Source organism: Lolium rigidum, chromosome 3, assembly GCF_022539505.1.
Source record: "Lolium rigidum isolate FL_2022 chromosome 3, APGP_CSIRO_Lrig_0.1, whole genome shotgun sequence".
NCBI lineage: Eukaryota > Viridiplantae > Streptophyta > Magnoliopsida > Poales > Poaceae > Lolium > Lolium rigidum.
This window is the reverse complement of record NC_061510.1, coordinates 19939397-19965008: the sequence shown is the minus strand read 5'-3', so window position 1 is coordinate 19965008 and position 25612 is coordinate 19939397.

Below are 25612 nucleotides of genomic sequence, written 5' to 3'. Positions count from 1 at the left end.
AGCTTTTTCCATAGAATTGCCAATGGAAGGAAGAGAAAAAGAACAATGTTTTCTCTGAAGGATGGGGACAGAACCATCCAAGGGACACCTGCCTTGATGGAACATGCTACTGAATTCTACAAACAATTATTTGGTCCTGTTGTGGATTCTGGTGTGAGACTAGATGATAGTATCTGGGATGAAAATGAGAAATTGGATGAAAATGATAGAAATATTTTGAATGCTCCTTTCACAGAGGAAGAGATTCATCATGCAATAAGCCAGATGGAGAAAAATAAAGCTGCTGGCCCTGATGGAATCCCTATTGAGTTTTAGCAACACTGTTGGTGTGTGGTGAAAAATGATTTGATGAGAATGTTTAATGATTTCCATAATCATCAGATCAACCTAGAGAGAATTAATTATGGTATTATCACACTTATTCCCAAAAGTGATGATGCTGAAGTAATTCAGAAGTATAGACCCATCTGTCTGTTGCAAGTTTTGTTCAAGATTTTCACAAAAACTATGACTATAAGAGTGGAACCTGTCATGAATAAGTTGATACATCCTTGTCAAAATGCATTCATCAAGGGAAGATTCATTGCTGATGGGGTGATGCTTTTGCAAGAAGTGTTGAGAGAATCAAAAGCCAGAAAAAACAGGGTGTGGTGCTAAAGATAGACTTTGAAAAAGCGTATGACAAGGTCAACTCGAATTTCTTGATTGACTGTTGCAGACAAAAAGGCTTTAGTAACAAGTGGATTGTTTGGATTAAAGAAGCAGTGACTAAAGGTACTCTTAGTGTCAAAATAAATGACAAGGTGGGACCATATTTTGGCAGTTATAAAGGTGTTAGACAGGGGGATCCTTTTGCTCCTTTCCTGTTTAACATGGCTGCCAACAGTTTATCAAAAATGATTGTCTCTGCTCAAAGGAATGGGCTTATTAAAGGGCTGGCTGATAATTTAGTAGAGAATGGTGTAGCCATTCTACAGTATGCAGATGATACTATCTTACTTATGCAAGATGATATGGAGGGAGCAAGGAACTTAAAACTACTCTTGTATATTTTTGAGACAATGTCTGGCCTGAAAATAAACTTTGAAAAGAGTGAGACAATGTTGGTGTTGGAAGATGCAGAAAAACTGGATGGGTATGTGGATTTGTTTAATTGTCAAAAAGGGGAGTGGCCATTCCAATATTTGGGTACTCCAGTATGTGCTAGGAGATTATCTGTGGCAGAAATGCACTTCATGGGGGAAAAATGAAGAAAAGTATGGGTGGATGGATGGGTGGAGCTATGTCTATTGGAGGTAGATTAGTACAGATTGACTCCTGTTTGTCCAATAGTGCTGTTTATCAAATGTCCATGAGATTGTTGCACAAGACAACCATTGAAGAAATTAGAAAACCTATCAGGGCCTTTTTCTGGGCTGGTGATGCAAACAAAAGAAAATATCACTTTGTCAAGTGGAGATGGATATGTAAACCCAAAAGTAAAGGAGGTTTGGGTGTGAAGGACTTACACAAGTTCAATATAAGCCTGATGTGTAAGTGGTGGTGGAAACTGGAGAATAAGGACCTTGGCAACATTTCATGAGGAAAAAATATCTGGGTGATGCAGGGATACAGTGGGCTAGACACAGAAATAATGATTCTCCACTGTGGAAAGATATGATGCAAGTTAGAGGTATTTATCTCTGTGGTAGGAGGATGGCAGTGAGAAATGGCTGTAGAACCAGTTTTTGGAAAGATGCTTGGTGTGGTCATACTCCTTTGATGGACAAATTCCCTGATATATACAATATTTGTAATGAGCAAACAATTTCTATAGCTGATGCTGCTCATGTGGGTTGGAGACTCTCATTCAGGAGATGGCTATCTGAAGATTTGCATATACAATGGTGTGGCCTGGTGAACATTCTGAATCAGAGGGATTTAACTGACACTGTGGATAAACCAAAGTGGAAATTGACAAAAAGTAGACAGTTCACTGTGAAAAGTGTGTACAAGCAGATTTGCAGAAATGGAATTGATAGATCCTTCAAACATCTTTGGAAAAGCAAAATTCCACTGAAAATCAAAATTTGGCTCTGGCTGATTTGGCATAATGCCATTGCTACTAAGGACAATTTGTTGAAAAGAAATTGGAATGGTGATCCTCTTTGTCAATTCTGCTCCACACATGAATCTATTCTACATCTTTTCTTCTCTTGCCCTGCAGCTCAATACATTTGGAGTTTGGTGGGGATGACTGTGGGTGCTCCTACTCGCCCTGGATCCTTTGCACAATACATCTGGTGGATGCCACAGTTTTCCAGTGCAAGTCGCAATGTGCAAATTGCTGGCATTGCTGCCATTTGTTGGGCAATTTGGAAAACGCGTAATAACTCCTGTTTTGAGAAGAAAACCCTGAAAAACCTGCTGACTTAATATTCCTTGCTACCTCTTTTATGAAATATTGGGCAGGTGCTCACTCTGACACGGAGGCGGCCCAACTCCAGCAAGGAGCTGCGGCTCTTATCAATCTGGCCCTGGGCGCTGGAAGCAGAGGTGAAGCTGGGAATGCTATGGTGGTCAATCAACAACTGAGGATTGAACAAGGTGATGCTGCTATGGATACTAATGCACAAGACAATGCAGACGCTGACGCTGATGATATGCAAACATGATGAAGCCTTTCTTCACTTCGATGCTTCCAGGATTATATAGTTCCTTATATCTTTGTAGTGCTTTTGATCATCTCCCGGAGAGCTTCCACTCTCTGTGCGCTGTGGCTTATACACTCTTTTGCTTAGAAGGTTAGCTAGTGTGCTGCCTAGATGGATGGTTCTGGAGTAGGTTTCATAGGTTGACTGATGCTTTGCTGTACATATAACTAGACTAAAAACCTGACGATGTATTTTCGTTATCTCATGATAATGAAAATTCGATCCCGGTGGGGGGATTGCTTGGAAAAAAAATATTGCCACTTATTCTCTTGTGGTGTTGGACATTCTAGAAGACAATGCCCACGACGTTTAGGCTGGGCTATTTCTTTATATTTTTGTTTGCTTGTTTCTCTCAGAATTCTATATTCTTTGTAAGTCTTGTATATACTCTGTACTTGCCTTTTACGGTCATAGGGCATCTCTAGCGGCTAGACATAAATAGACCGATGTTGTCTGTTTTGGTCCGCACAGATAGAAAGATACAAAAACATCAATCCAGCGGTCTGGCGCAAATGGATCAATGCATCCGTGACAACCCATTCCAAGCTCAAATTTAGGGTGGCAATGCATTGCCACATACAACGACGCGGAACGCCCAAGTGTCCTCCTTCTTCCGGCCTAGGTCCGCCTTTCATCGGCCAAGAAACATAATTAGGGGGGTTTCATTAATATTTGGCCAAAAGGATCCATCTTTACTTAAGAGTGTTAACTTTAACTAAACTAAGAACACCATATCTACTCGCAGTCGTGAGCCATGCTATAGCCTGGGCTACTCCCGGTCGCATGGCCGACTTGCCAATGTCGTGGCCGGAGGGGCGGACACCATCGGCTGCCCGACACAATCCCCGAGCCTTTAAGAGTAGCCAAAGCCGCCTTGTGGGAATCGAGCGGCCGCGTGGGTCAGGGTGCAAGCGGTAGCGGGCCGTCTGCGGCGCCGCAGATTTAGGCCCATTTAGGTACATACGCGGGCTGCCACAGATAATGAAGAAAAATAAGCGGCGGATGCGGGCCAGCCGCGAATCGCAGCTCGGGGCGACGGATGCAGACCGGGGCGGCGACGGCGGTGGATGCACGGAGCTCTTCCTCTGCTTCACCTCCCGCCCCTCCATCGTCTACTCTGGCTTGCGCCCCTCCGCCTCCTCCAAGGCCTACATCCCCGGCCGCGGCGGCGCCGGCGCTGCGCTCGTCTCCGGGAGCCTTAAGGCGGTCCAGTCGCATGTTCGCGACGGGTACGACGGCAGCGTCCGGGGCCCGACGTGGTAGGATGGAGGCCGTCGAGCTCTCCTCTCCCAAGGTCACCTGCACGGTTCCGCGGCGTTCGCCGCCGCGCTGCGCTTCCTGTCCCGCCGCGGTGTCGGCGGGGGTCTTGGGTCGGAGCACAGCTTCCGCCGCGGGCGTGTGGACGACCGGAACGGCGGCAGAGATGACCCCCTTGTGCGAGCGCCCACGCTCTGTCGCCGGCGACAAGAAACGTCGCAGGGAGGAAGAAAGCCGATTGATTCGCTGCGGCGGAAGCGGTCTCCGCGTCCATGCGGGCTGCCGCAGGCGGCCCACTGATTGGCTGCGGGCTGATGCAGAAAACATGCGGGCCCCCGCGTCCTGTCCCACTTGCAGCCTGACGCGTGGGAAGCCAACGCCGACATTAATCTCAGAGACGTCCATGACGGTGGGGGTGAAAAATTAATATATGCGTCAGATCGTTAGGTCTACCTGGCCTAAGGGCATCTCCAGCGGCGCGACGTTGTGTCCGCCGTGAAAGAAAATGCGTCGTGCACCACCTCCAGCGGCGCGACGCAAAGTGATCGGGCCGTCCGCGGAGACGCAAACCTGGCCAAATATGCGCCAGGTTTGCGTCTCGGCGGACGCTCGGCGGTCGCGGAAAATATCCGCTCAGTCCTCGCACGGGCCCGCCTAGCAGCGGCACAACTGCTTCGTCTTCCGCGGCATTACTTCTGGGCGGCGCGCTGCATCCTTTGCAGGGCCGCGTTAATGGTGTGCCTCGGCTTCAGCGAGCGTGCGCAACGTCGATGCGTCTTCTCCGCCAGTACTGGCACCGAGGCGTCGCTTCGGCAGTCTGCGACCGTGTTAATGGCGAAGCCTCGCGTGCCGCGCGTAGTAATGGCGATGCCCCGCGTGGCGCGGCCGTCGCCCTGTCTCCGACCAATATAAACAGGGGCGCGAGCATCTCATCTCCTCCCCACTAACCCTAGCCGCCGCTTCCGCTCAGCCCTAGCAGATCCGCCATGAGCAGCGCCGGACGCGGCCAGGCTGCCTCGCCTCCACCTCCACCTTCACCTCCCACTCCACCTCCTCCGGCCTCGAGCTCCGACGACGAGTTCGACTCCGAAGACAAAGACCGACCTCCTCCACCCGGTCGTGGACGCCGCGGCCCCGGCCGATGCAGAAGGAAGCACAGGAGGAGCCGGCGGGCCACGCAGCCGTTGGACGCCGAGCCGGAACAGCGCAGGCTGGCGGCCGTCGCTGCAGCAGAGGACTCCGACTCGGAGATATCTTGGTCCTCCGATGACCCTGATGCGCCGACGCCGGAGGAGAAGGCGGCGGAGCAGAGGGCCCTCGTCGAGTCTTTCGAGACGTTCAAGGACGACGCCGCCAACGCGAGGCTGGAGCAGTGCCTGCAAGAGGACGTGGCGGCGCACCGAGCCATAGCGGCCGCGCGAGAGGCGGCGGAGAAGCAGGCAACGGAGTGACGCAACGACGGTGCCGGCCCGTCAGGAAACAAGTAGTCTAGGCCTATAGATCTACTTTGTATAGTTTTTATGTATTTTTATGTACTACTTTGAATGTTTTTACTATGTTGCAATTCAAAAAATGGATCGCCCCGGTGGAAGCACACCCAGACGCAAACAGACGAGCGGACAAAATATGTCCGCGGAGCGACGCAAACGGATGCTCGCGACCTCTTTTGGGCGTCCGAAATGCGTCGCGTCGCTGAAGATGCCCTAAACAGACATGGAGGTTACCGCCAATTTTATATGCCCGGTCCAACTTAAATCAACCATGGCCTCCTCCCAGTGCATCGTAGGAACTAGAAAATATGATCTCTTTATCATTCGTGTTAATTTAAGAGAAGGCTACGTCCTGTTTAAAAAGTTCTTCAGCTTTTTGAAAACTGAGGGCATGCCCAATGCACTGCCCTAGAGGTGCTGCTTCACACCTTTAGTTAGGTTCGGGTGGTCCAAAGTAGGTTCGGATGAGGAAGTAGCCTCCTCTTCAAGAAGTGGGATATTAAGGCCTAAAAGCATGCTTTTTGGAAAGAGAAAGAGATACATAGTGTCATATTTGTATGTTCCCTTTTCTCTTTTTTCTGACTAAAGTTGTACCTTCTATTGGAGAGATAAAATTCAGCATGTTGGTTCTTACAACTTTTTACATGAAACAGCTAGTTGTGTATGATACCATTGCTCGTGCCCTGAATATGCTTCAGCTATTCTTCAGCTTTCCCGTCCTCGAAGCCTGATGAATGTGCTCACAGCTTTTCAGGAGGCGAAAGTGACGCCACGGAACCATGCATCGCTCGTCAGACGTCACCAGCCACGCTTTAACTGTCAGCACGAACGGACAGGTTTCAAGTTTCATTTTCTGAGGCGTTCCAGTCCCAAATTAGTAAATTACTAGTACTACATCTGGATCAGTAGCACATGAGAACAATTCACAGGAGAACAATTTTGAATTCAAACTCTATAGGCTCTACAAGTTACCGCAAACTTGGTACTGATTCAGTAAGTAGTAGTACAACGGAACACATTGGGAGTTCTTCCTCTACGGGCTTTAGAGCATCTCCACTCGTCTCCCCACAGAGCCCCCCACGGCCACTTTTTTTCATCCGGACGGCGAAAACGGCCCGCCAGGCCCCCGGTCCTCGTTTTGGTCCGGATTTGAGCCTATTTTCGTCCGGACTCCCCATGCCATCCTCGGTTTCCCGGGGTCTCCCGGGACCCGGATGAAGCTAAACCAACCGCCCACGCCCACGTGTCTCCTCTTTCGTCCGGATTCCCCGAGCCATCCTCTTTTTCCCCGAGAAACGCCGCTTGGGGAGCACACGACTGGGGAACTACTCCTCCCCACGCCAAATCTTCCTCCAATCCGGACGAAAATTTCGCCGGATTTGGGCGTGGGGAGCGCCAACGAGTGGGGATGCTCTTACAACTTTCTTTCTGCTCGATATGTATATTTCATCCCTGGAGTGGAGAACTCCACGGCCACACGCACGCCAGGGTAACTTTCTTTCTGCTCGATATCTATATTTCACCCCTGGATGCCTCTGCGCGCACGCTTATCCGAAACAGGGCAGAGGCTCAGAATACGGGACCCGTGCACGCACTACAGGCGCCTGGCAGCCTTCTTCTATACCCCATGCGGCCATGCCTCTGCTTCGAGCAATGCTCTGCCCGGTAGGACTAGGCACGAGCAGATTCGCCGTCCTTCTCAATCGTAGTATTCAGGTAGGGTCCCTGTCTGCGTCTCTGTCTTCACGACGAGACGGGCAATCGGCCATGCAGAGACCACAGACCATGCATTTCATTTTCTCACACGCACGCCAACACGCTCACGCAAATCACAACTGGCTAATCTGCGAAGTGTTCTACAGTATACTACTCCAAAAGTGTAGTACAGGACTGTTGAAAGATACTCGCTCCGTTTTATAATAAATGTCTTAACTTTTTTTATCTAGACTAGATACAGGTGTATCTACATAAAAACTAAAATATTTATTTTAGAATGGATGAAGTAGAAACTAACTGGTTAGAGCATTCCTGTCGTGTCCCCTAAAGAGATTTCGGCGTAGCGTCAGAGACTTAACCTCCCACAGCCTTTGGTCTTAGAGGCCGCTTTGGTTCAAATGTGGTTCATATATTGTCTGGTGTGCCCATACTGTCGCCTCTATCAGAGATGTTGGGCACAACTTTTATACTTGATTTTTTTGGGGGGTCATGTTTGTTGGACCGTTCCCAAATGTGCCACCATGTGACGGCCTGCAAACAACATATGCAGCGCTTTTGTTGGACGTTGTTTGAGGGATGTGGTCGGAGATGTTGTTAGGTAGAGGGACTGGTAAGGCCTATGTCACCAAAAGTGTTCGTCTTGATTCCTTTGAAACGGGCAAACGCAAAGTTTGGGAAATTTTGAGTGCTTGTGTGTATGGCTCGAGGGCTGCCAAGTGGCCCGATGCAACTATATTTTACGATATGAAATAAAAAGTAATTTACATATGAGAGATAGCTGGAAAGAAACTTAAATAAAATATATAAAACCCTAGCTAACTAGGGTTCGCGCCATGACCATTTATTGGTCATCGCCGAGGTCAATGAAGACTGGTGGATCCATGGCCAGGGCCAGTAGGACGCCGAAGGAGGTCCGGCTCGTAGCGTCGGGGCAGGTGGTAGGACCGTAGACACTAGTGCGAGAGGAGGTGGTGGCGCACGCGTCTGGCTACGCGTAGTGGTGATCGAAGGTGTCAATGGTTTGCCCTGCGCAAGTGCAGTCTCCCGTGGCTAAGTGTGGCAAGGCCCTGCCACTTGACGAGCTCGTAGTGCTTGCTCTAGGCTACGACTAGCTCGATGGCCTCTTCCTCGGTGAGCTCCGGCAGCTGGACCTCCTTGTTAACAACAGCAGATCGAGTGATTTTCATGATCACCGTCGTATCCATGGCTCATGAACTTAAATTTAGGTTAAAATAGGTTGTTAGGGCATCTCCAGCGGGGCGACGCATATTTATGTCCGTTTACGTCGGGTACGGACATATAAAACGTCCGCATATCGGCATGCGTCTGCCCCTTCTCCAGCGGCAGAGACGCATTTATTTGACCGCATGCATGATTAGAGAGGAGAGAGAGGGAAAGATTCTATTTGTGTGGCTAGGAATGAACGAATGCGTGATTAAAGGAGGAGATAGAGGGCTGCATGCAGCCCAACCGGACACAAACGAACGCGTGGACGCGTCCGCAGAAACGCATTCCTGGCGCATATCTGGTCCACGTTTGCGACGCTGCGAATGTTTTGCGTCCAGCCGCTGGAGCGCATTTTTTGTCCGCGCAGACGCAAATGGACGAAACATGTCCGTTTGCGTCGCCCCGTTGGAGATGCCCTTATCATAATTATTTTGCATCAGGCCGCTAGCCGTGGTTTCGTGTGTCCTCGTGTTGGGAGGGACCAAAACAGACCGGGTTGGATACTTGGATGGAGGCGAGAGGGCGCGCGATGGTCATGGCGTGGGCGTAGACCATGCATGTCCATCGATTGAAATTAGAATTGAATCCGAGTCCGCGTCAGCGCAATGATACCTAGCTCCGTCACCTCCGGGCATGTCTGAACCGGCTGGACAGCTCAGCGCCATTAAAGCTGACGAGGACGCGCCGTGCCCTTGGACGAATTGCTACCTAGCCCGCACACGCATGCATGGCAGCAGTCAGCAGAGGTAATGCGTGTGTCGTCACTTCTGCCCGCGCCGTGCGTGCACACGTACGTTCGTGCATGGCTGTACGTGAAAACGCATAGACCGATCGTGCAAAGCCGTAGGTGAAGCGCGCCGCTCGACATTTTGTCCGCTACCTAGCTTTTCTTTTTAGTGCTTTAGCTAGATGCTTGTTCGCTCCAAATGATTGATACTCCATAATAATTATTACTCCAGATGATCGATAATCATGATGATATGCGATGTGACTGCAACGTCGACGGATAGCAACGGTCGCCCGTCGGGACGGTTCGGTACGAGGTCCTTGTCTACTCCCTCGTCGACTCGATCGGGCAGGCACTACTCCTTCACAACCGTGGGAAATACTGCTGCAAGCTTGCTAGCTACTATGTGTAATGCTTGACGAGCACTGGTGCATGCATGCCATGGCACGAACTAGGCTGGGGTTTATGACTGAAAACGATGTGGGACGTCTATGTTCCACCGACTAGTTGCATACTTGCATGGCATGGGCCCATATGATTCGCATAAACTAGCTTCATTCTTGCACACACTACGGGAACGCGCCGAGGTGCCGACGGCCGTCATGCCATCGGCACACAATACGTTCTCAGCACAGACCCAGTTGTCTTCGGCATAGAAATAACGCCGTTTGCCAATTATGGTTCGATTTTTTTTTAAAAAAATAAATTTTTTCCTAATTTTTTTATCTCTCGTATGGATCATTTTAACTCTAACTACACTTAATATTAGGTCAAATTTCACTCATAGTCAAACTTCCCGATGGGTCACCCATCCTCACACTACTCCACCCCTAGCACACTTAACTTCTTTGTTCCATCTAGAATAGCTTCCATGAAAGAAACGACACCTTGTTGATAATACTACCATATCAATCCTATTAACCTCTATTCTCTGATGTTGCACATCTTTATTTTTTTGAATTTCAGCCAATTAACCACATAAACTACAATGAATAAGTATATTAATATTGAATTCAAATGACAATAAAATGATTTTATTTTTTTCTTTTCTATTTAATATGTAATAATTAATATCTTTAAATCCGTAAAGCAGAATTTGACAAATAATATGTCTAAATCGATCAGAAAAATGAGAGGAATCCAAATATGACATTTATATATTATATTTTGAACCTAAAAATGATTTTCCCAAAAAAACATGAGGATTAGATATGTACCTGTAGTTCAAATCTGACTCACTTTCTACCGATTTGGCAGCAATTTATCTATTTTCACGAGGGTTGGGAGAAAACATTTAAGATGTATCGGTTGGGAAATTATGCATTTAAGGTGGTCTAGTATTTTTGAAAAATGTGTTGCTACCAATGTGAAATATTAATTTGGTGGTTGCTTCACAAAACACCCCGTTTTCGACACCTCAAAAATGGAAAATAATTTTTTCGTGCGATGAAATGGAAAACTTCCTCCTCCAACATCGTAAGACATCCCAAGATGCACATGTGTGCACAATATGGGCACATTATCACAAACTATGCCACGATTCTATCCATAACATTGGTTGTTTGACCTAAATATCATGAAACCTCGAACATGATAGCTCATTTTGTGAAGAATTTTTTGTGATGTTTGCAATTTTCCAACTTTAATATTTTTCCTTGCAAATATTACACATAATATGACACCACGTGAAGGTTTCACATTGTTTGGATCGTTTTCAAATTTTATATGCCCGTTTCAAACTATATTCAAAACGGCGAGCAAGAAGATCCTTTGCCCGGGGTTGAGGCTCACCAAACTTGCACTAGATCTCTAATGAAATAGCATGTTGTGAACATAAAAATTATTTTTATAAAAAATCATGAGCATTATATCATGTACCTGTAGTTCAAATCTGGTCGGCCTCCTATCGATTCGGCAGGAATTTGTCTTTTTCATGAGGGGTGGACGAAAAGATTCCATATACACCGGTTAAGAAATTGTCCATATTATGTGGTCTAGTATTTTTGAAAAATGTGTTGGTACCGATGTGAAATTTTAATTTGGTGGTTGCTTCACAAAACACCCCGTTTTCGACACCTCAAAAATAGAAAATGGTTTTTTCGTGCGATAAAATGGAAAACTTCCTCCTGCAACATCGTAAGACATCCAAAGATGCACATATGTGCATAATATGGACACATTATCACAAACTATGCGACGATTCTAGCCATAGCATTGGTTGTTCTGTGTGAAAGCCATAAAACATCACACATGATAGCTCATTTTTTGAAGATTTTTTTGAGATATTTGCAATATTCCGTGTTTCATATTTTTCCAAGATAGATCTTATTTTTCTGAAAATTTTGATATATTATTTGTATTTTTCTGAATTATAATGATTTAGTTATGAATTTTCGAAGATTAATGTGGTAAAATGGAAAATAGCTATGCCGACGGCTTTGCCGTCGGCAGAGGGCTGAAATATGTGCCGACGGCAGTCCTAACGTTGTTACTTCGCCGTTACGGCGGAGAGGCTGTAACGACGGCCGAAACTGTGTCGACGGTTGCCGTCGGCACATACCTTCATGTGCCGACGGCTAACCTGCTGACCTGGCCTGAATGGGTCATGCGCCGACGGCCCCGATATTTTGCCGTCGACACAGGATCTGGCCGTCGGCACCTCAGCGCGTTCCCGTATTGACGTACCTAGGCCGGCGACGGAGCAGATATAAGCTGAAGCTATCTGATGCTCCAACCAATCTGAATACCCACAGAGAGCTTGGTTTCTTGGTGACTCAGTTATCCAGAGAACATTCGGAAAGCACACGGCATATAGTATGATCGAGAGATGTGATTGATGGCATTGTTATCCCTCCGTGTAATCCCAGCCGTGCCAAATAATTGGCGTCCATATCATTACGGGGAATTTCGGCTCATCATTGGACCCAATTCTCTTGAGCACACTTTGCTGGACCGTAGACAGGCGTCTTTTGAGACGACTGGAGTATGTAGGAGTATCTCTCATCAATTCATCGTGCATGGCGGCGAGATATACTACAGACATGTAGTACAGTACACTGGACCAAACTAGACTTAATTAATCAATACTGTTGGCAAGGGGTGCCGGGGCAGCTAGCTAATCATTTACACTAGCGGTCTAACCCTTTAGATAGAGCTTTAGGTTAGGCAGAGGAGAGGGTGTACGTTACTGCAGCAAAAGGGCCAGCGGGACGAAACCATTTCTTCTGGTTCAAATTTGGGGTGCCTGTCAGGTAGGACTTGGACCGGGCTACCATATCCACCCACACGGCTTCTAGTCGCGGCCGAATAATAAGAGCCACCGAGAAGAAGAAGAAGATGGAGACTACCAAGAGAACACGCTGGAAAAAGTGGAGGATTAGTAAAGACCAGTTTCGATCGTTAGCTCGAGCACTGACAAATTAAGAAACAGTCAGTTCCGTCCCTGTCATCACCAGCGTTATGCCAGATAACAAGATTGTTATAATCGGAGCTAATCATGTAACCAATATCTGTGTTAGACACTTAGACTTAGGGTGTGTTCGGTTTGAGTCATGGAGTGGAATGGGATGGGTCGGACCTGCACCTGGACCTAATTCTCGTGTTCGGTAGAAACTAGAACCGGAATCCACTCGTTCCCTAGAATGGCATATTCCCCTCAGATTCGGAATTGGGCGGTACCTCCAAATCGGTGGAATCACTCGGTACCGAGAGTTAACGAAAAAAATAAAACCAATCTCACCTCTCACCCCCGTCCCCAACCCTATCTCTTCCATCTCACCCACCCCACGCACGACCCTCTCCCTCGTCTCCCAGTGGCGGCGCTCGAGCCTCTCCCTCTCCCGTCTCCCTCGTCTCCCTGTGGCGGCGCTCGAGCCTCTCCCTCTCCCGTCTCCCGGCGGGGCAGGAGCAGGCGGCGCGGCGCGGCGGGGCAGTCAACGTCGGCCCGGGCTCTTCCGTGCTCGCCGCCCTCAGCGGGATCCAGGCGGGATCCAGGCGCGGCCAGGACCGGCGACGGCGGCCATGGCCGGCCGAGCACAAGCACGGCTCGCAGCCGGCCGCGGCCACGGCCGGCCGAGCGCAGCGACGACCGCGGCGGCGGCCGCGGCCATGGCCGGAGGGCGGCGGCGGCCACGGCCGGGCCGGGCACGACGACGGCTCCGCAGCCGGCGGCGGCCACGACCGGGCCGGCGCAACGACGGCGAGCAGCGGCCTCGCCAGCAGCGGCGGCGGCCATGGCCGGGCGATTTGGCCCCTTTCCTCTCTAGTTGAATTGCCAATTCCAAATTAGTTAGGGCTAATCCTCAATTTTGGGAACCATTCCATTCTATCTCTTTTTGTCCAACCGAACGCAAAAACGGGATGGAACCGTGACATTCCAGATTATTGGAATGGAATGGTTCCATTCCATTCCACTATGTTCCACAACCGAACAGACCCTTAGATATGTATAGCCAGGGGCGGAGCTGGAGGAAATTTATCCCTGATGCACCTTCAAGCTTGGAGCCTTTGCTAGCTAGATTTAAGCCTCCCTGATGCACCTTTTCCTTCCTAACCTGATGCACTACTCTCATTTAGCCCACAAGTACTAGTAAAATTATTTTTGGACCCTGATGCATGTGCATCATGGTAAGCCTAAAGAGATCCGCCCCTGTGTATAGCCGCGTGGCGAAGCAGGGCACCTCAGCTTCGTTTCGGAGGGTCAGACGAGGCGGCAACAACTGAGGCGGGCCAGCTGCAGGATGCAGACTGATCCGGGCCCCTGCATGGCGCGGTATCTGTATGACTTCATTCGGGGCGAGGATCGAATCGAGGAATAAAAATAAGGTCGCTGCTTTGACGCTTTCCCAGCTAAACAGACAGGCACGGCGGCAGATCGAGCTGGTGAAGGCCGGAACCCGTGCGTGCATGCGCCACCGCAACGTGTTGGTCGAGGCGAGCATGCAGTTGTTTATTCGAGCGGGGCTCTTGCAGTGCAGGTGATTTGTATGGTGTGCCTTCGCTGGCTCGCACGTTACGGTGGATTTTGATAATTATATAACGGTTTTGGTATGTCTCACACAACTGAGATTTTCTTAAGTCTAAGTCACTTATAAAAATGTGTTTTCAGTTGTACTTTTCTGCTAAAAAGTGCACTTGCACTTTTCTGATAGAAATGTGCAACTGAACCAGTTGCACTTTTTTTTAAACTATAGTTGCACTTTTCTGAGTTGACTGAGACTTAAGAAAATCTCAGTCAACAGAGACATAGGCACACCCATTAGATAAATCTTAGACGTCTATTTATAGACAAAGATAGTACAAAATAATTCATTCTAGAAAAAATTTCACAAAATAATCTTTTAGTTAAGCTGCGCACCCAACAGAGTCAACCTCCACAGCACAATGCCATCTTGACCGGCGCCGTGGTCACACGACACCTCAGTCAATAGAGCCAAGTAGACGCAGATGTGGCGGCCATCGTGGTTACACCTTAGAGGAAATAACTGTTGAAATATTGGGCCCACTTTTAGTGGCCCAAATTAGATTTCAGTTTTTCCTATAAATCTCAAAGCCCCCATAGTGGCAGCCTTGTGAGTTTGAGCTCAAGTTGGTGGCAGCTCACTAGGGAGTGGCAAAAGGTGGGAAGTTTAGTCCCACATGGAAAGTTGGGAGGAAGTTAGACCATCTTATAAGGTGGGTTGTTCCACAAAACGGACTTATGGCTCTCGGGTGCAACGCACCCCCAAAGACCAAAAAATTTATAATAATTTAAATAAGTCAAAAAAAAAATTGAATCTTCCTGGAAATAAAAGATGATCAAGTTTGTATTCGTAAAAAAAATATTTGGACACGAAATGATTCCCATGGACTCCAAGGCAAAAAAAGACAAAATTATGACAAAAATAAAGTGAATAGTACCTGGTCATGGGGCATTTCGAGTTTGTTTTTTTACCCAGGAAACAATAAAAGTAATTTCCTAGGAATTTTTTTTGTTTCAGGTACAATACCTGATCATCTTTGATTTCCAAAAAAAATTAAATTTTTTAAAACTTTTTTAATTGTTTTTTTAATTTTTCCAAGTATGGGGGTGCGTTGCACCCGAGAGCTCCTTTGTATTTCCCGGTTGTTCCACCACTAGTAAGTGAGTGAGAATAGGAGTGCTACACGCGCGCGCTCCTCCTCCTCCTCGTCTCGACACGACGCGACGTGCGCGCCGCGCTCGTGGTGAGTGGATTGAGCCTCGAGCCGAGACTTTCCTTACTTTTTAAAGCTCAGGAAAACGAACAGAGTCCTAGACGGACGCGTCTCAGTTAGTCGGTTCGGGTCGCTCCCGGATCGTGGGCTAGCTGTAACCGACTCGAAATGTTCGTGCGACGTGGGTGTGGCCCACGTTGCTTATGGTTTCCCGAGCCTATATAATCTCCTGCCCGGCTACCGCAGAAACGCATCTAATACACGAGTTAGGGTTTCCACCTCTCTCTGCTTGCGCCGCCATCGTAGCCTACTCCATCCCGCGCGCCGACGTGCATCGGCGAACGGGAGAGCAGGTCTCCGGAACCGCTCGTTCTTGCGATCCTGTACGGGAGAGGGCGAATTAGGTTTTTGGGAAGCGCTCTGCGCGACTGCTCAAGCTCTTCATCACGGGTCGCCTTCCGTCCAAGTCGGGCGGTGCTGCGTACCGTCGTCTTCAACGCCGTCTACTTCGACCCGTCGTCCCCGTCATCAACAACGTTGTCATCAACAACGTTACTGCTGCAACATCGTCTGCTACACCTTCACCGCCACCTCCACCAGATCGGTACGTGCGATATATCTCGATCTGTTTAGCGATGGATGTTGTACTGTTTGCTTTGCTACAGCTCATGTTGATCACCACATCTAGTATGTTCGAGTTTCACATGTTAGTAGTTACTGTCGTCATGCTTAATATTCTGGAATTAATCATGGAAATTGTGCCTAATTATCCAATAATAACAACACTCTCATGTCCCTCCCCGCTCTTACCCCTTCGCTCACATAGAGCAACACGAGCTCGTGGAGAAAAGAATGCTCCCCCTCCCCCTTCCCCTAGAATTTGTACTCTTAAGCCATCAATCAGAAGGTTTTTGGTGGATTTTCTTCCCCTTCCTACCCTTCTGTAATCTCCTTTGATTCCCCTCTTTTTATTGGTTATAATTGTTGGTTTGGCCGGGTTTGGCTTACCCTAGTTCATCCGCAAAAGAACTTTTTTGGCCCATTTTGACATGATACTAGATCAGTGAGTATCTGTTAGTCTGGTAGTTTGGGGGTAGTAGATCTATGAGTTAATCTTGCTAGTTTTGGCATGTTGGGTTAGACATGTTGGTTTCCATGAATCCTGCCCATATGCTTATCTCCAAAATGCTATGTAGCTCGTTAGCATATGAATTCTTATACTCCCTGATACGTCTCAAACGTATCTATAATTTCTTTTGTTCCAGGCTACTTTATTGATGATACTCACATGTTTTATACACACTTTATGTCATATTTATGCATTTTCCGGCACTAACCTATTAACGAGATGCCGAAGAGCCAGTTGTTGTTTTCTGCTGTTTTTGGTTTCAGAAATCCTAGTAAGGAAATATTCTCGGAATTGGACGAAATCAACGCCCAGGATCTTATTTTTCCACGAAGCTTCCAGAAGTCCGAGAGGGAAACGAAGTGGGGTGACGAGGCACCCACACAACAGGGCGGCGCGGCCCAGGCCCTGGCCGAACGGCCCTAGCGTGTGGGGCCCTCTCGTCGCCCCTAAACCTACCTCTTCGCCTATAAGAAGCCTTCGTCGATAATAGTTCCAGTACCGAGAGCCACGATACGGAAAACCTTCCAGAGACGCCGCCGCCGCCAATCCCATCTCGGGGATTCGGGAGATCGCCTCCGGCACCCTGCCGGAGAGGGGAATCATCTCTCGGAGGACTCTTCACCGCCATGGTCGCCTCCGAAGTGATGTGTGAGTAGTTCACCCCTGGACTATGGGTCCATAGCAGTAGCTAGATGGTTGTCTTCTCCTAATTGTGCTATCATTGTTGGATCTTGTGAGCTGCCTAACATGATCAAGATCATCTATTTGTAATGCTACATGTTGCGTTTGTTGGGATCCGATGAATAATGAATGCTATGTTAAGTTGATTATCAATCTATTATCTATCTGTAGAGGCTCTGGCCAAGTCGTTACTTGTAACTCCAAGAGGGAGTATTTATGCTCGATAGTGGGTTCATGCCTCCATTAAATCGGGACGATGGACGTAAAGTTCTAAGGTTGTGGATGTGTTGTTGCCACTAGGGATAAAACATCAATGCTATGTCTAAGGATGTATTTGTTGATTACATTACGCACCATACTTAATGCAATTGTCTCGTTGTTTGCAACTTAATACTGGAGGGGTTCGGATGATAACCTCGAAGGTGGACTTTTTAGGCATAGATGCATGTCTGGATAGCGGTCTATGTACTTTGTCGTAATGCCCAATTGAATTTCACACTACTCATCATAACATGTATGTGCATTGTCATGCTATCTTTATTTGTCAATTGCCCAACTGTAATTTGTTCACCCAACATGCTATTTCTTATGGGAGAGACACCACTAGTGAACTGTGGACTCCGGTCCATTCTTTTACATCGAATACAATCTACTGCAATACTCGTTCTACTGTTTTCTGCAAACATCATCATCCATACTATACATCTAATCCTTTGTTACAGCAAGCCGGTAAGATTGACAACCTCACTGTTAAGTTGGGGCAAAGTATCTTGGTTGTGTTGTGCAGGTTCCATGTTGGCGTCGGAATCCCTGGTGTTGCGCCGCACTACACTCCGCCGCCATCAACTTTCAACGTGCTTCTTGGCTCCTACTGGTTCGATAACCTTGGTTTCTTACTGAGGGAAAAACTTGCCGATGTACGCATCATACCTTCCTCTTGGGGTTCCCAACGGACGTGTGCTTTACCGTCACAAGCAGCACTCCCTCCGGTTCATATTAATTGACTCTAATATGAATGTATCTAGACATATTTTAGTTCTAGATACATTCATATTGAAGTCAATTAATATGAATCAGAGGGTACTAAATTTGTTATGCCCTTAGCATATGAATTGGTATGCCCTAGCATATTTCTATACGAACTTGTTATATCGAATTTGTGCTTATGTAATGTTATGCCTTATTTGTTGTAAAAATAGCAACTTGTTCGTACTTGCTCGCATATGCAGGATGGATCCTGAATCTATCCTAGATGACCATTGTGATAAATGGCACCACAGAAGGCTTATGGTGGAGGATGGGAGGATTTCAATTGGTTGCACCTGAGGTACCATGAGGTTCATGGAAAGAAGATGTCATACGACCATCGGTACACACTGTATATCAAGAAGATCAGACTTCTCCCTTTCGTCCAACTTGTGTCTCGCTCGATCACATCACTTGTTGATCGATGGATACCAGAGTCACATAGTTTTCACTTTGCTTATGGGGAGATGACTGTGACTCTACATGATGTTTCCATGATCCTCACATTTCCTATGAAAGGGAATAATGTGTGTCGGAGCAGAGCTTCTAATCGATGGCGTGCCGAGATGAGGGGTCTCACCAAGAAGACGCTGGCGATGGAGAAGATTGGAATTTCTCTCCAGGATTAATGTACGAGGGAACCACCTTGTACGGTCGATGGCACTTAACCGCGTAGTCCTTGAAAACAAACTTTTGAAATTTACTCGGGGATTAATCTCATACTTTTTGGGTTTCCTATCCTTTTTAAAAGATGTCCTTGGTTCAAGCACTCTACTAACGCCACCATGAACTATAGACTTATCTGCAAGGCTAAGATGTCAGAAAAATGTTGGGCGATGAGAATGGTCTACTACCTTCTTGTGAGATTCAGATTCATTAGCCATTAACTAATCCTCATCAACATCTTCATAGGGCCCTTCATCCTCCGAGTTTGATGCATCAGATCACAAATAAGGGAGGTCATGGTCCATGCCTCCTCTCGCCAGTTTACCTTGATGTCACCAACTTCATTCTCACAAATCCCATGCTCCAATTCATCACCCTCCATTTCTTCCTCTTCATATTGGTCATTGTGAGCCTGGGCCATTAGAGGATGGTTCATTGAAGTGTTGTACACATCGGCACTATGCTACTCAAGTGGATCATCGCGAGAACATGGGGAAGCATGCATGTTCAAGTCAATGTTCGACCAAGCACCAACGTTCCTTGTGTAAAATAGGTCAAGAGACTTATCTTGAGAGCCTACAACATCACCTTGTATGCACCCCAATTCAACTCGAGTTAACATGCATTATCTTCAAGCGATTGTGATGTTGAAAGCAGACATTATATATTACAATCAACTCGCATGCATCACTTGGCTCCATCCACTTAAAATCCAACCCAACTCTTTCCACGATGTCAGTGCCGGTAGGACTAGTGACAAACACCATGAGTACCTTCTTTGGGTCAACTCTCCCGCATTGCCTTCGAAGCAAGCCACTTTGTCCACATGATAGTAAAAAAAGTTCACAATTCTTGCCATCTCAAGAAACAATGAGAACAATCAAAATGAACAAAGAACAATTTCAAAGCATTCCGAATAAACTATGCCAAGTTTGATAAAATATTATCCTAACATACAAACTCTTAATCTAACAAAATCTTACAAGACCAGCCACCACTGGTCAATACATAAACAATCAACTTTCAAAATTTATAAATTAGGGTTTCACAATTTGTGACAAAAAGGACCCAATCCCACGAAATTAATTGAACAATACGAGGGACAACGGGGGAGATAACTGATACGTCTCAAAGGTATCTATAATTTCTGATGCTCCATGTTTGTTTTACACCAATTCATATATGTTTTACTTACACTTCATTGCACTTTTATATGAATTCCGACACTAACCTATTAAAAGGATGCTACAGTGTCAGTTCACTATTTTCTGTTGTTTTTGTATTTCAGAAAATTTATACAGGAAATATTCTCGGAATTGGACGAAACAAAAGGTGAAGTCAATATTTTACCGAAACGAAGACGAATTCCAGAGGGGGTTCGAAGAGGCGCCACAGGACGGCCAGACCTACACTTGGCGCGGCCTGGCCTTAGCTCGCGCCAAGATGGGTGTGGGCCCCCAGGCACCCCACCGACATAAATCCTCCGCCTATTTATACATCTTCTCGGGAAAATCCTGGATACCCGAGCCTCCATCCATGAAAAGTTCCGTCGCGTCCGCAATCGCAGAACCCATCTCGGGGGGTTCTGAAGCTCTTTCCGGCACCGTGCCGGAGGGGGAAATCATCGCCGGAGGCATCTACATCGCCATGCCCGCCTCCGAAGTGATGCGTGAGTAGTTCATCCCTGGACTATGGGTCCATATCAGTAGCTAGATGGTTGACTTCTCCACTTTGTGCTTCATGTATAGATCTTATGAGCTGCCCTACATGATCAAGATCATCTTTATGTAATCCTACATGTTGTGTTTGCTGGGATCTGATGAATATTGTATATTATGTTGAGATTGATTATATATTCGTGTCATATGTAATTTGTCATCTTGCATGCTCTCCATTGCTAGTGGATACTCTGGCCAAGTGGATACTTGTGACTCCAAGAGGGGGTATTTATGCTCGATAGTAGGTTCATGCCTCTAGTTTTCTGGGAGAGTGACACTAACTTCTAAGATTGTAGATGTGTTGTTGCTACTAGGGAGAAAACTGTCGTGGTATCGTCACGGCATATGCCATAGGGTGGCTAATCGAAGGTGGTTCCTGAGAGATCTCACGGCGGTATCCGGATGCGGGTATGGGGACGAGCGACACGGCGACGTACCCAGGTTCGAGGCCCTCCGATGGAGGTAACACCTCTACTCCTGCTATGAGTGTATATGATGATCACACAGTACAATGGTGCTCCTAGAGCTGTGTCCGGCTGCTCCTGGGAGGCTAAGGGAGACGATGGTCTCTCTCACAGGGCAGCGCTAAGGGTGGAATGAAGTGAGAATGATCGATCCCCTGCACGAGAGGGGGTAGTGCGGCTTATATAGGCACCGACACTTTACATATAAGACCCTATAGTCTATCGGCCGGCTTGGCCGGCTCCGGCTTCCGCTCCTTCCCGAGGCGGTGACGTCGGGAGCCGTTGAGGCCTCATGGCCTGTCCCATCCGGCTGCCCGTGTCGGCGGTATGGAGAGGAGGTGTCCCTGTCGCCATCGGCCACTCGTAGCCGTACGGATCGATGTAGACCATGATGGCCTGTCCGGCGCGTGGCACTATTGCTCCACAGTGCTCCGCGCTTTACGGAGGATGAAGTCGGCGTGGACTTTGGGAACCCGGATCACCAACCCGGTTCCTTCCAGAGTGCAAGACTCGCCAGCCTCGAGTCGGTCCGAGATACAAACCCCCGGCCGGATATGGCTTGTAGAAGCCGGCCCAGCCTACGCGCATTGGCGGCCGTAGCCAGGCCGACTAGGACCTAGAGCCAGCCGGCTTCCGGACCAGCCGGCCACGGCGCCGGCCCGGCTGCTCCTCGGCCGGCCTTAGCCGCGAGCCGGCCGGTGGTCAGCCGGCTGCTCCGCGTCCATTGCCCTACCCGGGGTCTTCCCCCGACATTAGCCCCCGAAGCTGGCAAGGTCCTGCGTTCAGAAGGACCTAGGCAGGTTTTCCTGGCTTCTCGAACATACTTGACGGCACTTGGAGGGGCCGACTGAGAATTTCCATTCAGCCGGCTGCGCCCTCGTCCGGCTCGTTCCTGCCGGCTGCTTCTAGCCGGCCACTATTCACACTTATGCAGCTTTTGCTTTCTCGCAAGTTTTGGTGGCGTCTCCGCCTTGCTGGACGACTTTTGGTCCGAGTTGAACTTATTGTCCGGCTCCGACTTGCGGTGCGCCGGAGTCTCCGCCGCCTCGGGTCCTGCACCCGACTTGACTGGTCTGACGCCTGGGCTCTGCCGCCGGTTCGTCTGGTCACATCAATGTCCCCTCCGGATTCGATGCGGTCGTGGGCGACGTGGTGTGGCGGTTTCCAGTAACGGCAGCGGTCGTGGGGGGAGTTAATGCGCAGAAGATCCGGGCGACGTGGCCACGATCGCCACTTGGAGGTTAACCGTCCGCCGCGGTCGGCTATAAATGCCGCGGGGGAGGGTACCGAGGCGGCCACTTGCCTCACTTCATCTTCCTCGCGCTCCCGTTCCTCTTCGCTCTCTCCTTCGCGCTCGAGCCCGTTGCTGCTCCGGCGAACGTCTTCCACTGGCGAACTCCGGCGAGCGAATCTCCACCGATCCGCCGCCGCTACTCCGACGAGCCGGCGCCACGGGGCCCCGCGTTTCGACGGAGCGTCCTCCGCCGCCGCCGTCGCCGCCGCCGTCGCAAGGTTCTTCCTCGCCTTTCCGCCTTTCGTGGTCATCTTCTTCTTCCTCGACGATGGCCTCCGCCAGCGGATCGTGGAGGGGCTCGTACATGCGGGAGGACGACATCGAGCGGCTGGTGCGCCTCCGCCGGATCCCGTCGTCGCTGGTCACGCGGGCGCCCGGCGAGGAGATGGAGCCCGAGCCGCAGCCCGGCGAGCGCGTCGTCTTCGGCGCGCATCTCGATCGCGGGCTGGGCCTGCCGGCTTCCACCTTCTTCCGCCAGTTCCTCGACAACTTTGGCCTGCAGCCGCACCACCTCGCCGGCCAACGCCCGCATCCTCCTCAGCTGCTATGTGGCCTTCATGGAGGCCTACGCCGGCTTGTGGCCGGATATCGACTCGGAGCCGGCTGTTCTACCTCAAGGCGCAAACCACCGAGGGCCGCTCGCGAGCCTGCGGCGCCGCCTCGATCTACACCCGGCCGGGTACGCCCTTCCCCAAAATCCCCACCGTTGACTCGGTGAAGAATTGGCAGTATGTCGTTCTTTTACGTGCGCAACGAGGGCCAGCTCGTCGACCGGATCAACTTGCCGGAGTTCAACCCGGCTCCTCCGACCGGCCGGATCAACCGGAGCTACAACGCCCGCACGACGAACCCGGACGCCGAGGTGAACCAGCTCGGGACTTCCCGGGGCGGCCGTCGCGAACGGGCTGACCGCCGAGGACCTCCTCTCGCACCATCGCCGAGCGCCGGTGCCGCCGCTCCAAAGGCGCACCCACAAAATCGGGCACATGTCCGGCCGGTTCGACCCGAACCGGACGTCCAAGGCGCTGCTCTCCAAGGCCCAGGTGGCCCACCGGGTGAACAACATCACCAAGGCGAACATGCCGGAGGAGTGGAACTACGGGCTGGCGCCCCACGACAGGGACCACCCACCCGAGCTGGTAAGCTTTGTGTTTTCGCCGGCTTCTGGCTTGCGGCTGCAAGGCCGACTTCCTTCCCTTTCTGCCGACTTCCGGCTTGTTGTTTGCTCATGTTTTCTTTTTTTTTCTAGCTCTTTGACCGCCAAAACGTCGAGGATGGCGACCCGGCGACGAGGAGGTGGACGCCGGATCACGTCGATCCGGCTGACCAAGCCGGCGACCAGGCTGGCGACGACGACCTGCTGCAGGCGCCTGACCTAGGCGGCCAGGGGGAGCACAATCCGCCCCCTTCACCGGAGCAGCAGGAAGACGAGGAGCCGGCGACGTCCGCCACGGGGCCAATCCCGGCCGTGCCCCTGCGCGCGAGGCCGCCAAGCACCACGGCGACTTCAGCGCATAAGGGGAAGAAGCGGGCCAGCGAGCCCCGCTCTACTGCCGCCTTGGAGGCGAAGGCGAAGAAGCTCCGCCGGCAGCAGCCGAAGAAGGTTCCGGAGCAGGCCGGGTGAGTTCTCTTCTTCGCTCTTGTTTGATTCCTTTTCTTTCCTTACTCTTTATGCTTATCTTCTCCTTGTTTGTCCGGCTAGGGCCCCCATCAAGTTTGCCCAGGGCGGCGGCTCTCGGCAGACTCCGCGCGTCGTGTCGCCGCCTCCGCGCCAGAGGAGGGAGCCGACGCCGTAGCCTCCATCGCGCGCATCTACGCCGCCGCCGCCTGCGGGTACTCCGCCTCCCGCAGGGGCGCCTTCCTTCGCCGTGCCGCTGGCCTCAGTGCCTGATCGCGGCACGCGGGCCGAGCCGACGCGCCGGCCGACGCTGGACAACATGTTCCCGCGTCGGACTCGTCTTCTGGACCCAGCCGCTGGGGCCGGCCGGGGCATGCCGCCTTCGACCGGAGCCGGGGCCGGCAGGGCTGCGCCGCCTGCGACCGGAGCCGGAGCCGGGCCAAGCGTGGTGGTGCTGGATGAGAGCCCGGAGGGGGCACCTCAGGCGCCGGAGACGGCTGCGCCGACTGGGCCATCTGCTTCGCCCGGAGCGCCGCCACCACCGGAGCCGACGACGGAGGAGCCGGCCAGGAAGGAGCCGGCCAGGGATGAGCCGGCGCGCACGGAGGGTGCCGACTCACGCGCGCTGGTGAGGACTGGAGCCCCATCGGCGCCGCAGCAGGGCCTGCACGTGGCCAAGGGCGCTCTGCTTCTGCATGTGCCGTCCGCCTCCGACTCCAGCCTTGGCTCGGCTGGCACTATGGAGCAGACGTGGCTCCGCGCCGACTCCTACGAGGTGACCAGCCGGGAGGGGAATCCTGGCCAAGCATCGGTGGAGATGTTCTTCTCCAGCTTGCAGGCCAACCTCAAGGCTAGGGCTGCTGAGGCCGCGGCCAACCTCGCCAAGGTGGAGGAAGCCAGCAAGGTAAGCTTCATCTGTTTTTCAATTTGGTTATCATCCTGGTAGCCCTCCGAGGCATGGGCCGGCTGCTTGGAGCCGGTCCGGGTTTCGCCTAGCATACTGATTTTTCTTTTTTTCCTTAGGCTGTGGCGGATCGGCGCACCAATCTGTACAACCGCGCCGTGACCCACTACCACAAGGCCAAGCTGGACCGGGCCGACTTGGCTCGCGAGCTTGCGACCGTCAAAGGTAGGATCTTGCTTCTTCCGACTCGATGTCTTCTTTCTTTTTAGTCTTCGTTGGCTGACGTTTCTTTCCGGCTGCCTCGCAGTTGAAGCCGCCAAGGTCCCGCGGCTGGAGGCGGATCTCCGGGCTGCTCGCGCCCAGTGCGCCGAGAGCGAGGAGGCGGGCCGATCCGCAGCCGCCAAGCTCAAGGTGGCCGAGGGGGAGCTGGTGCGGCTGCGCCCGCTGAGCAGAACCACCTCTCCGAGCTTGCCTCCCTTAGGACGGCGGAGAAGGAGAAGGTGGAGGATCTGAGCCGGCGGCTGACTGAGGTGGAGAAGCAGCGGCTTGCGCTTCAGGAGGAGGTCACCACCAAGTCCACAGAGCTGTCGGCCACCGCCAAGCGCTGGACGGACGAGATTGGCGCGCTTGATCATGGCTTGTCGGGTGAGCGCATCTCTATGTTCCCTTCCCTTTGCCGGCTTTCGGCTGTCGGCTGCCGGCTTTCGTTGGCAGCCGGCGGCAGAACTTCTGATTTCTTCGCTATCTCCATCTTTGGGCTGGGGGCAGTCGGTTCTTGCCGGCTGCCGCCAGGCTTTTCCTTTTTGTCTTAGGACTTCGAAAATTTGC